This window comes from Siniperca chuatsi, linkage group LG19, assembly GCF_020085105.1.
Source record: "Siniperca chuatsi isolate FFG_IHB_CAS linkage group LG19, ASM2008510v1, whole genome shotgun sequence".
Lineage (NCBI taxonomy): Eukaryota > Metazoa > Chordata > Actinopteri > Centrarchiformes > Sinipercidae > Siniperca > Siniperca chuatsi.
In genome coordinates this window covers 17,524,619-17,537,135 of record NC_058060.1, presented here as the reverse complement: position 1 = coordinate 17,537,135, position 12,517 = coordinate 17,524,619, and positions in this window count along the sequence as shown.

Below are 12,517 nucleotides of genomic sequence, written 5' to 3'. Positions count from 1 at the left end.
AATATATATATATATTAATAATATATATATTTTATAATACATGTAAAGTGATTTTATTCCAACTCGTTCTTGTGTCTTTTTCATTGAATGTCTGTGTGCCTGTAAATCACTGAAGATATTGATTCAGGTTTTAAAATGTCTTTCAAAAGAATGTTTTATGGTCTACAGACATAAATGAGATACTGAGTGAAAGCTTCACATCAGCACTTTCAACTGGTTTTTCAGCTTGTCTCTACATGATATATAAATAAAGTTACTGTTACTGTAAATAACACATGTTCAGTGTTTTCACCAATGAATGGATGCATTCCAGAGGGTTTTAACTAACATAATGTTTATGATGGCATCTTATCTGAAGTTTTTTTTTTTTTTTTAAATATATACAAATATGCAGTTAAACATACATATAAAATATATACAGTATATACTATAATAATAATAACTTTATTTATATAGCGGCTTTCAAAACAGAGTTACAAAGTGCTTTACAAACAGGGTATGCGGTTAATACAGTAAAAGAAAGCAGGGTTACACAGTGCATTTATACAGCAATAGGGGAAAAAAGAACTGGTAAAAGCAAAACCTAGTGGAAAAGAAATAGTGCAATAAGATAAATAGAAATAGCACAAAATAAATAGAAAATGTTAACTATAAGAAGGCTTTTACATAAAAATAGGTTTTGAGACAAGATTTAAAAGAGGACACTGAGGTTGCTAGCCTGAGATCCTCAGGTAGGGATTCAATAAACGAGGGGCCCTTACTGCAAACACCCGGCCATCGGAACCGACAGGAGGGTCCCAGCTGAGGATCTCAGGTTACGTACAGGCTCAAAGGGGACAAGTAAATTTGAAATATAGTTGGGGCCCAAACCCTGCAGAGCTTTAAAAGTCAGCAGTAAAATCAATTCTAAAACCTACAGGCAACCAGTGCAGAGAGGCAAGGAGGAGTAATGTGGTCTCGTCTTTTGGAGTTGATTAAAAGCCTAGCAGCTGCATTTTGAACGAGTTGGAGGTGAGAGATGGCTTTCTGACTAAGACCAGAGAAGAGGGCATTGCAATAATCTAGGCGTGATGAAATAAAAGCATGAATGATATTTTCTTAATCTTTAAGATAGCCCTTAGCTGAAGAAAGCAGAGTTGGACAACTTTTGTAATTTGGCTCTCAGAAGATAAGTTAGAATAAAAAATCACACCTAGGTCATGGGCAGAGGGCTTCAAGTCAGATGGCCACCAAGATTTGACTAGATAGCAGGGATGATATTGGCTGTGGCAAGTAACAGGACTTCTGACTTGGAATCAATTAGTTTGAGGACGTTTTATGACATCCAGGACTTACTGTCTAAGAGGCAGGATAAAACTTTCGCCAAGTTGTCTGAATCATTGAGTCTAAGGGGGACATAAAGCTGAGTATCGTCGGTATAGCAGTGGAAATTAACATAATGGTTGCGGATAACAAGGGAAGCACATAATTTGAGAACAGTAAGGGGCCGAGAATTTATATATGCACAACACATAAATGTACAAACATCCTAACATACATAAGTACACACATACAAACACGTTAAGAGTAATAAGTAATTTCCTCAAATGGGCACTGAGTAATGCTCAAAGCTGGCATTACTCAACCAGTAAATAGTGCATTTGTTAGGGACTATTTTCACTGGTGGATTAACACACATGTGGGGCTCGAGTGAGTTCAGTGCCCATGTCACAAATAAAGCTATGTCATTTTCAGCTGGGCACTGTAGTTTTTAGCAAACGTTACTCAAACAGGACTAAATGGGGAATTTTAAGGGAACTATTTTCAGCTGCGGATACAATATATATCGCGCTCTAGCAAGTTTTTACGGCAGCAGGATGGTGTATGTCAAAATAAACTACAGTGCCATTGTATATCTTAATGAAGGAACATGTCACCCAGTGCAATAGTGTGGTTCACTGATGTGCTTTTAATAGCTTTTAAACAACATTGGAGCTCTATAACACAAAGGAATGAACCAATGTATATCCAGCTTTGAAAACACAAACAACTTTATTGACAGTAAGAAAAATATATAATATCACCAGCCTTATCCTAAACAATATGTATACACAGTCTACCCAGTCTCATCACCTCTCACATCACAAGTTGACCAAACTATATAAATACACACAACCAAATATGGACCCATCAACCATGTCTCCTAGAAGTTACATTTACTACTATTTTATTTTGCACTTTTTTGAGAAAATGTAATTGCTGCCTAGATTATATTCTGTGGCAATGTTTTTGTCACGTGAAGGAAATGCTACATTCCTGCACAACTTTGATGGGTTGCTATTTAGTTGTTATAGTAGGTTTAAGCTATGGTTAAGGTTAGTTAAGGTTAGGGAAAGATCACAGTGCTTCAAGTCACTTTTGACATTTTTGATATTTAACCAAGACCGTGATCTTTCCCTAAACTTAACCAAGTGCTGCAGGAGCCTAAACATAACCGTAAAATAAGTTTTATCATGCATTAGTTGCTACAAGCGGATATTATATTGCAAGATAATGTAGGAAAACAAATTAATTACGTCGCCACTGAACATTTTGTGACTTGGCAGATATGTTCATTAAAGATGTTTCCTCATTATGTTGATAAAAAACTTAATTTTATGTTTCTCCACAAACGTACAGTATTTGCTATTGCAAATAAGTAGTATATCAACCTAATTTCTAGGACACAGGGTCAAAGCCCATGTATACAAATCTGACATAAAACCCCATACACACACAAAGATACACACATTTCATTTGAATTGTTTCTAAATTCACATGAGAATACCAAAATTTATAACTCCCACTCTTGATATTGACTAATTAAAACTGACTCATGTACTTATGTAAACACATAAAAATCTCAACTCTATTCTACACTCCTTTTTATGCTCTTTGTATACTCCAATTGTGAGGAAATGTCATTCGATTTATTAATTTCTTTGCTTTAATTGGATTTGAAACTTCATTAGATTATGTTTTTTGAATGAGTACAAATTTAGTCCATTAATGTAGATCTACAAGAAAAATCTGTTTTATTTCCTTTTAACCACTGATAATACACATTTTGTGACAACATTTCTCACTTTTTCTCAAAAAACTTTTTCTCATTGTAAACATCTCCTCAGCAGCCTAAATACTACATAAAGATAATAGTGTTGTTTTACAGGTTATACTCTCACATGTAAATGATCCAGAAGTGTGGGATGTTTCCTCACCTGCTTCTCTGCAATCATACATCATTATTCAAAGAGCGCTTTGACCGACTTCTCATGTCAGATAGGCCTGATCTTCACTTCAAAGGGATATACTCTGTGCTGGTCCAAATGGTCTGATAATGTTCAGTGTGATAATATATCACTCTGATGTCTCTCGCTCCACTTTAGACTAATCTTGCTCTTTCTACTGTGCAGTGTACAGAGGCAGGGTTCCCATCTCCCTGCACAACCAGAAATTAAAGAAAACTACACACAAAATGTTCTAAAGGTCCGTACAGTATTCAGTTTTACATGTCATTCACGCCTGGGAGGGATGAATAAAGGCAGTAGGTGATTTAAAGGGGGATGTTACCCCCCTTGTTAGCAAAATGACCAAAATGCATTTGTCTTGGATCTATAATATTCTCTAAACTATATAGCTACAGGGGGAAACCAAAGAGTCGTTCATGAGTTGGTTTGCCAGTCGCTGGTGAACGAAAGGAACCGGGTCTGTTCTCCCTCTTAAAAATTAACAAATAGCCTACTAACTAAAGGGTTACACAAACTTCCAGATGAATGCCACTGAACAATAACTTTATATACTTGGAAAGTTTTTATTCTTCCCTAGAGTAAGATAACCGAATCTCCTCTTTGCATTTTGTCCAACAGCCCTAAAATCCAGATATCAACCATTTAATCCCCCAAACATTTAAGATTTATTTTATAACATTTTCAACTAGAAGTTTTCAAAAACGCATATATTTGAAATCGGTGGATTATTCAAAGTAAACCCCTTATAGATTTTACTACGCAAGTAGTAACGAAGTGCTTCCTTTTAATGCTAGCAGTTATTTCGAAATCATGTTCAGGAGTGGAAAGGGGTTATCAAATAGTCTAGTCAAGTAAAAATATTGTTAATTCACTTAAATATTACTAAAAGTATAAGGCTTTTATATTTTTCTTATTGTCAACAAATCCCATAAAAAAGACCAGAACCAACAATAAATTAATGTCTGTGTACCCAAAGCCTGATATATCTTATTCCTGTGTGCCTTAGACCTTCACTGTGTCCAAAAACTCATCGGTGAGCCACACTGTTGCACTGGATAACATGTTTCTTTATTATGATTTACATGTTTTTGAGTTGACCCCACATACACCCACCTACTGCCATAAATACTAGTACTCTATTCCTGTGTGCACTGACGTAAAGGCGAGCTGCTGTAATAAAAGAGTTTCCCCTCGGGGATCAATAAAGTATTTCTGATTCTGATTCTGATACTCACTATAGGACCAAATGTGTATTAATCCACAGCTGAAAATAGTCCCCAACAAATGCACTTTTCCCTCTTATTTGCATAATGTTTGCTGAAAGCTACATTGCCCTGTGGTTCAAGAAAATGTTTCACCTTTTGTAAAAAATTAAATTACATATTTTTGACCAGTTTTTAAAGTTTAACAGTTTTCATAGGAGCTATTTCTTTGGTAGAAAGTATTTCAAATGAAAACTATTGTCACTAAGCGCAGTTGTGTTGCAAAGTACTCTTGAAAACCTTTTGGGAGTAAAAATTTTATTAGATTAATATTAAAAGTGCTAGTTTGGCTTCTTGACATCTAAATACAGTAACAAAAATCTGTATATAGTATATATTTTCACTACTACTTACTCATTTGTTTCTATTGGGTGGTTACAGATATAATGAGGAAGCTAGATGTTGCTATACAAATTCTCACATGATCATGTTTCCCAAATAGTGGCTTTTCTCATGTTGGATCAATTTAATTTTTTTGCATGTGAATCCTAATGTCGACTGATCCGTGTCTCATTTGTGAAGTTGAACATATTCCCAGTTTAATATGTGAGCTACAATAGGAGATAAAAAACATAAACACTTCCTGAAAAAGTTTAAATTTTACTGCACAATAACTCTAACAAGAGCTTTCACATATGGTGTGTAAATTTGCTGCTTCTTTCAGAGGCAACTAAAAGTGATTTACACATTGTTTTCTCCTCATTTCTTCATTTCACTGCATGTATGCTTTCTTACAAGTGTGTGCTGATTGCACACAGCAGTGGAGGGCTGTTTTTGTCATTAGAGTAGCCTGTGGATTATTCCTCTATATTTTTGTCTCACAGTTTGAACCTACACTTTTTTTGGCAGAGGGCTTGGCTCAATCAGCAGACTGTTGTTTTACTTGTAGATTGTCTTCTAAGAAACACATCCCAGATCAATTCCTTCCAAAATAACATCCAACATTTGAGAAATATGACTTCTTATCTTTGCTGGCACGAAAGTAAAAGCAACACGAGATGCAATTCAGGTAAGATTGTGACTGTATTTCCTTTTTGAATGATTTTTTTCCTTACCTCCAGCTGTATGATTTCATTTTAAGCTGCTTGCTGCACTTCTCCTCTTGTGATGGCCTTGAGTGAAACGTTTGTGGAAATCCATCAAACAAGAACTGGCAGACATGGAGCTAAAGAAGAAGAGGAGGTTGAGATGGCTGGTGGGTCACAAACGAGGAAAAGACAGAACAATGTCATCACCAAACAGATGCTACCGTGAAGCCCCTGGGGAAACTGAAAGGTAGATACATCCAAGACAAGCTGGAGAAGAAACACAGAAAAAAAACTGAAAGCTGAAGGAGACACTCTGCAAGGAATATAAAAGGTATAGATGAGTAATAATTTTATCCACTGATCAGAATTTTTAGCCATGCTAGCCAGACTACAAATCTCAACAACTATTGGATGGATTGCCATTAAATTTAGTGCAGACATTTATGGTCCCCAGAGGATGTATCCCAATGGTGATCCACCGACTCTAGCACCACCATGAAATTGACCTTTGTGGTTCACGTTGAAATGTTTCACCATCTATTGGATGGATTGTCATAACATTCATGGTCCCTGTAGGATACATTCTTCACACTCCTGACATTTCATCTAGTGCCACCGGTAGGTCAGAGTTTTCACTTGAGTCAGTGTACTTATTTTGTGTTGTACTTATGAGGCAATGTGACTTTCCACCACTTAGCATGTTAACTTGTCATTGTGAGCATGTTAGCATTTAGCTCAAAGCACCGCTATGCCAAAGTACAGCCTCACAGAGCCGCTAGTGTGGCTATAGACTCTTGTTTAAACACTGATGGTGTGGCTCTGAATCCTGCTTTTAGAGAGTACGAGTGCATCTAAACTCTCTTTTTTCTGTGTCTCCTCCAAGCTTTGACCCACCAACAGTACATACAGTACATCCTGCTCACGCTGAGCCCCTCTATCCTGGTGTTAAGTGACACTCAGACTGTCCAGACAGATTTCTATCCCTGTCAGAAAACAGCCACCTGAGTCAGACAAGAACTTTACTTACTCTACTGTCACAGAGTCAGAGTTTCTACAGGCTGTTGTTTGGTGCAGTGTAGTTATAAAACGGCTTTAACCACACTGGATCTGTAGTTATTGTGCTTACAATCCATCTGGTACAAAAACTTGAGGCTTTTGTTCAGACTCACAGAAATCCATTCTCCATTTCCAAGACAAAGCAGCATTAATACCTCTAATGCAATAATAAGCAGCGCAAGCAAATACACAAACAAAGCATGAAGAATCAATCACTGAAGAATTCGGAGATTTATTATGTTTCAGTTGGACAAGAGTCAAGAACAAGCTGCTTGCCAAAATGTACTCCTAAAAGAAAAAAAAACTACCCATATGTCTACAGATTGATGTTAAATTATGTTTCACAGTTATTCATTTGACATTTACAGAAACTGTTTCATGCTATACCAATGTGTGGAAAGCCATTATTGTAGGTGAAGGTGTAAATCCTCTCTGTGTTTCCTCTCTCCTAATCTGCTGAGTGCACCCTCGGAAAAATCTCCCAATTTAGCTGCACCTAAATCCTTGTCTGACAGCTGTTCCAAAATAAAGCACACCCAGGTGGCTTTTTGTTTCACTTTGTATGTCCTGTTTCTACCTCCTTTCAATGCCATTAGGTAACTAAAACATTTTGTAAAATAGTTTAAAAAATCTTCTTGCATCAAGCTTCTTTGACCCTAGCCTGTTTTTTTTAATTCACTGAAAGTCTTAAGTCCTTGAGCGCAACAAAAGCCCTCTGACGAGCGGATGAGTAACAAATTCTCTCTCAAAGCTTGTTTGATATACAACGGATTTATGAGCAATTTCTGCACCAAACCAATTAGGCGCTGCTGGTGAAAAAAAGCATCTGTGTTTCGTGGCTTGTTCTGTTTCATGTTGATTTAATCCAATCTGGAGCAGTTATAAATGCAATTACATTTATTAATTTCAACAGCACTATACATTTGTTGCGGCCATGACCTCCTGTTTGAGCAGCTGCAGCACTTTTTATTATAATAACAATAAAGAGGCCATCCGCATTGATCTGGCTAAACTATACCCACTTCTCTTCTTTTTGCATGATATGAATAAAACATGCATGATGCAATTTGTGACACCACAGATGACAAACGTTGGGCCATAATCAAACAGTTGCCTCAAAACATTGTTTATTTGGTGCATTTTATGTTGTTTTTTGTGGGCACATAATACAGATTTGATATTTTTCATCATGTTCTGGGACACTGGTTTGATTGCTGATTTTTGCACATTGCTCATTGTGTACAACTTTAATTATGTATACATATAGTGTAGTTACCAGATTTCACAGATCCTATTTTTAGAATTTATGAATACTTTAATTTAGCGCAATTATCTCTACTGTTGCACTTGTTTTTTCTACTTCATTTCTGCCCTTTGAAACATACATTCTTTTGAACAGTATTTTATCTATCTATCTATTTATCTATCTATATATCTATTGATAGCTAGCTATCAATCTATGACCACTGTGGAAACAAGTTATATTAAGGCAATGTATGTAAATTATTGGGGTGGGGAGGGGGGCTGAATATGAGGTTTCACTTTTTCAAAAAGCAACGCTGTCACTAAAGGCACCTTTAGACTGTGCAACAACAACAATCATGTATGTTTATTGCATGTGTAATGAATCGTAGCACTACAATTTAATTAGAATAAAGTATGTGAGGAGAGACACGTCCTCGTACGAACCAGAATATAACACTATTGATTGGTACAACTCATTTTGCTATCAATAACTAAAAGCGTGCAAAGAATTTAAGGTGGTGTACTCCAGTGTAAACCTTAATATGTCAGTGGAATGATAATTTCCATTACCGTTATGGCAAACATTATAAAATGATGTATCTGTTTCCTGAATATCATAGCCAAGAGCTCTCACTCTCACTTTATGATGCATTTACATTTTTTTTTTTTTTTTTTTTTTTTTTTTATATTTGTATACTGTTCTGCTTTCTGTTAAGATGCAGAATAAAGTGATGGTGGAAGCTCCTGGGCTATAGTGACAAATGACGTGCTCTCTGGAGGGATAAAGCTCACCCTCCCCCCTCTCTCCCAAAACATTTAGCCCAACCTCCTTTCAGTAAAAAAAATAAATAAATAACATAACGCTCAGACTTTTCTGAACCACCCTCCAACCTAATAATTGTACAGTGCCTAGCCATTGGTCTTTTTATCATGTGTCATGCTTACATTTTATGCATAACACCTGTACTATATGCTATTTATAGTTTATTTTATCATATTTCATTTTATACTTTTTTGTCTCTGCATCTATCTATCTATCTATCTATCTATCTATCTATCAGACCAGGTTATGTCTTTCTTTTTACACTCATTCGAGTGTATTGAGTGTAGATACTTCCATTTAATATCATTTCTCTCCATATGGTGATGGGTGTCAATGGGTGCACTGCTTCATTCAGGTGGAAGTGGGTGATTTTCCTTTTAAAAGGAGGCAGACAGTGGCTGACAGGGAGCTTGTCAGTGAGCTGTCGCTCTGCTCTTCACTCCTCAGGAGGTAGCTGTCCTCAGAGTGGAAGTCAATAGGAGTATTTCAGGTTTTTTTACCCAGTCAGAAACAGTTGTGTAATGACTTTTGGAGGAAGAGGGCTGTAAAAAGTAAGGCAATGAAGGGAGATGGGTCACTGCCTCGAAACTGTTTAATTAAACCCTTAGAGACTACTGGCTGCATGGGAACAAGGGCCAAATGAGTTGCTGGGTCATGTGCATGCATTCTGCCACATGAATAAAACAAAACACTGCAGGCTCAGTCAAAATAATCTGAGAATACTGCTCCTTCCAGGGCTCTGCCCATGTGACAGGAAAATCCAGGGTGTTTTGTCCTTGCTTCTGTTCAATTACTGAGCTTTGGAGAGGAGTCGGTAAAGAACATATACAGTTGGAAAGAGACACTGCAGCTCAGGTGACTGAGGGCAAAGGAAACAAAGAAGAAATACGAGTTGATTAAGAGTTGGCAGTGTGTGATGATTGTGTTTTTTGCAAATGATTGTGTTGTTGTATTTAAATTTTGTGTAAGGTATTTTTGAAGCTGTAGCTTGGAAGCAATTATATTAAAGTTGCTCTAATCAATATTTTTATATTAACAATGGATCATATGACTGTGAAAGGGGTCGCTCAGTGATGAATCCGCAGAGAGTTAACTCTAAGGAGCATTTTAGTGTCTTTCAGCTCATTGTTTTGGTTTTATGGTCAGCAACTTTACTGTTTTGGTTCACTCTCACTACTCTTATCCAGGGACGTGCACAGACCTTTTGAAGGGCTATTGCTCTAACCTGAAAAAAGGGCAACCCCCGTTTTTAAAGCTCATTTTAAGCTTCACACTGCCATCTATCAATTTGATTGTAAAATACGTGCACCTGTATGGTGATCACACCGTTTCAACATGACGCAAAGGCCCTTCATTTAATTACTTGTTATAGACAGCAGAAGCTATGTAAAATATTCAAACTTTTAAGATACATTTTTGAAACCAAAAAAATTAAAACTACAATATTCAAACTTCAAACATAAACTCTTTGATCTCAGATGATTATGAGTTGATATTGTGTACATCATGTAAAGTAAAAATTTAAAGTACATTTTGTAAATTCAAGTCATTGGAAATTGAATATGTATCATCCAAAACCAAGTTTTGATTGTACTCATGTCTCCATGACTGAATCCTACAGAATGTCTGGATTTACATAATAAACATTTCTGTCTATGACATTGCCAGAGACAATAATATAAGACAGTGCCAGGCAAAATGCTTTTCAATCCAATTCCATTTTATTTCTATAGCGCTTTAACAAAGCATTTGTCACAAAGACACTTTATAGACATGTATACAATTTAGAATTGTAAAGAATACCATATATCTTTCTCTTTATTCTACTCTTACTGGCAAGGCCCTTCATCTCTCACTGCAAAAAAATACACTAAGACAACTGAACACTTTAGTGTAGCCAATTTTCATGGATGTGATGCTGACAGTGACATGACTCAATGCTTCCTGGTGAAGCCCAGGAATTAGACTGGAGTAGGCTATATCTGGTTTTGTATCTAAAAATATGTACTAGAATACAGAACAATTACAAAATGTTATACAGGATTTCATGAACATATTTTCTGGCCTTACCATCCCATATTTCACTACAACTATTAGAAGTATTTTACTTGGTCACCAGGCTCTCCAGTGCTCTCTGAACTGGAGCTTTTGGGGTTAGACCCTTACAGAAAAGCATTCTCTTTAACATTATGTTAAAGATGAAACTCATTCACAATACTATGCACAGATATAATATACTGTGTATTTATCATTAATTGAAATATTCGTTTTTAGTTGGTTATTTACGGAGCCCCTTAAAGGTCATGGCGAAATTTTTTTTGAGGACTACTTTACTTCTTCCTTCTGAACCGTATGTCTATTTGTAATGGAAGGTATGAGGAGATTCTCAAGTTAATGGATTTAACATTGTTTATGGACACCTCACCTTATATGACGTCCATTGCAAAGTTTTCAGATAGAACATTATCAAACTTCTGGGTAGGAGTTGTGTGTATAAGGAATATCAATTATTGCTCCACACTTACAGCAACAGGCCTTCTACCAAAACCAGTTTCAGCATTGAAGGTTACTTTAATCTGTTTTGTGCAAAGAACAGAGGACCCTGTGCAGAAACGCAAACAGTTTTCCAACTTGCGTTGGTCTGCATTCCTGATGTATCTCTGCAAGTGGTTCAATGCTGCCTGCTCTTTCTGTGACAGAACCACAGACTCTGTTTGCAGCATTTCAGTCGTAAAGTACAGTACAGAGCACAGTAACTGTTCACGGATGAAACCGACAGCATCCTGCAGATTACCGTACTGCTTTCTTCTGGAGAGATCTCTTGATCTAAGACCTAATTTAAGTTTACTTTCACTAATTACATAACCATGCATGCCTATTGAGCAGTAGTACTATATCAGCATACTTAATGCCCAGTTTAAAATAAAATGCAATGAGCTGATATACTGTTGTGTTGCGCTGGGAGCAGCTGAGTGGAAATAGACATATGGCTCTGAAGGAATGGCAGAAGAAAAGTATTGCGAGGGAACGCAAAACGAGGGAATGCAAAAGTAGTCCTCAAAAAAATTCCCACCCTGACCTTTAGGAGGCTCTGTTGTTATCAGCCTACTTCCAACTTTTAAAAAAGGCTTCTGAGAAAATAGGCCTACTTCACATTAAATTAATTATGTAGGAAATGGTTGCTTGACATTTCTATCATAATGCTTCACCTGCTGGTAGTCTGACTCAGCTCGGCAAAGTTAGCTCCTTAGCTGCCTCCTTCAGCAGACAGCCTATATGTTAGCCAGTTAGCTAGCTAAGATTGGTTCATGCAATAGCATAATATAAGACAATAAGACAATATTGCGTGGCGTGATGCAAACATGACAAGATGTGCATTGTTCGGAAGCTTATGTGGAGATTTTAGTTATAGACCAAATATAAAAAGTAATAGACGTTTGGATGATATAATTTAGTCTAACTTTAGCAATTATGGGCTACTTGCAGCCACAACAGCATAAATAAAACATTTTTTTTCCTCCAGAAGGGCAGCTCAAACAAAGAAGGCAAATGGGTAGTTGCTTGGGCAACTTTAGCTCGCACTTGTGCGCGTTCTTGCTCTCATCAATGTCTTTTCCAGTGCAGCAAGCAGCTGTTTTCTGCAAAATAAAACACTGATACACTGTGCACTACCTGCTCAGCACCAAACAACAGACACACAAACTTAGCAACTAGCTGGTGAACATAGTGGAGCATTTAGCAGCTAAAGAGTCAGATATTTCCCTCAGGAGTTGGTGGAGACAAAAACAGAGCTAGAATGAGAGTGAATATTGGATTACATTTGCCAGGTGGTCAGAA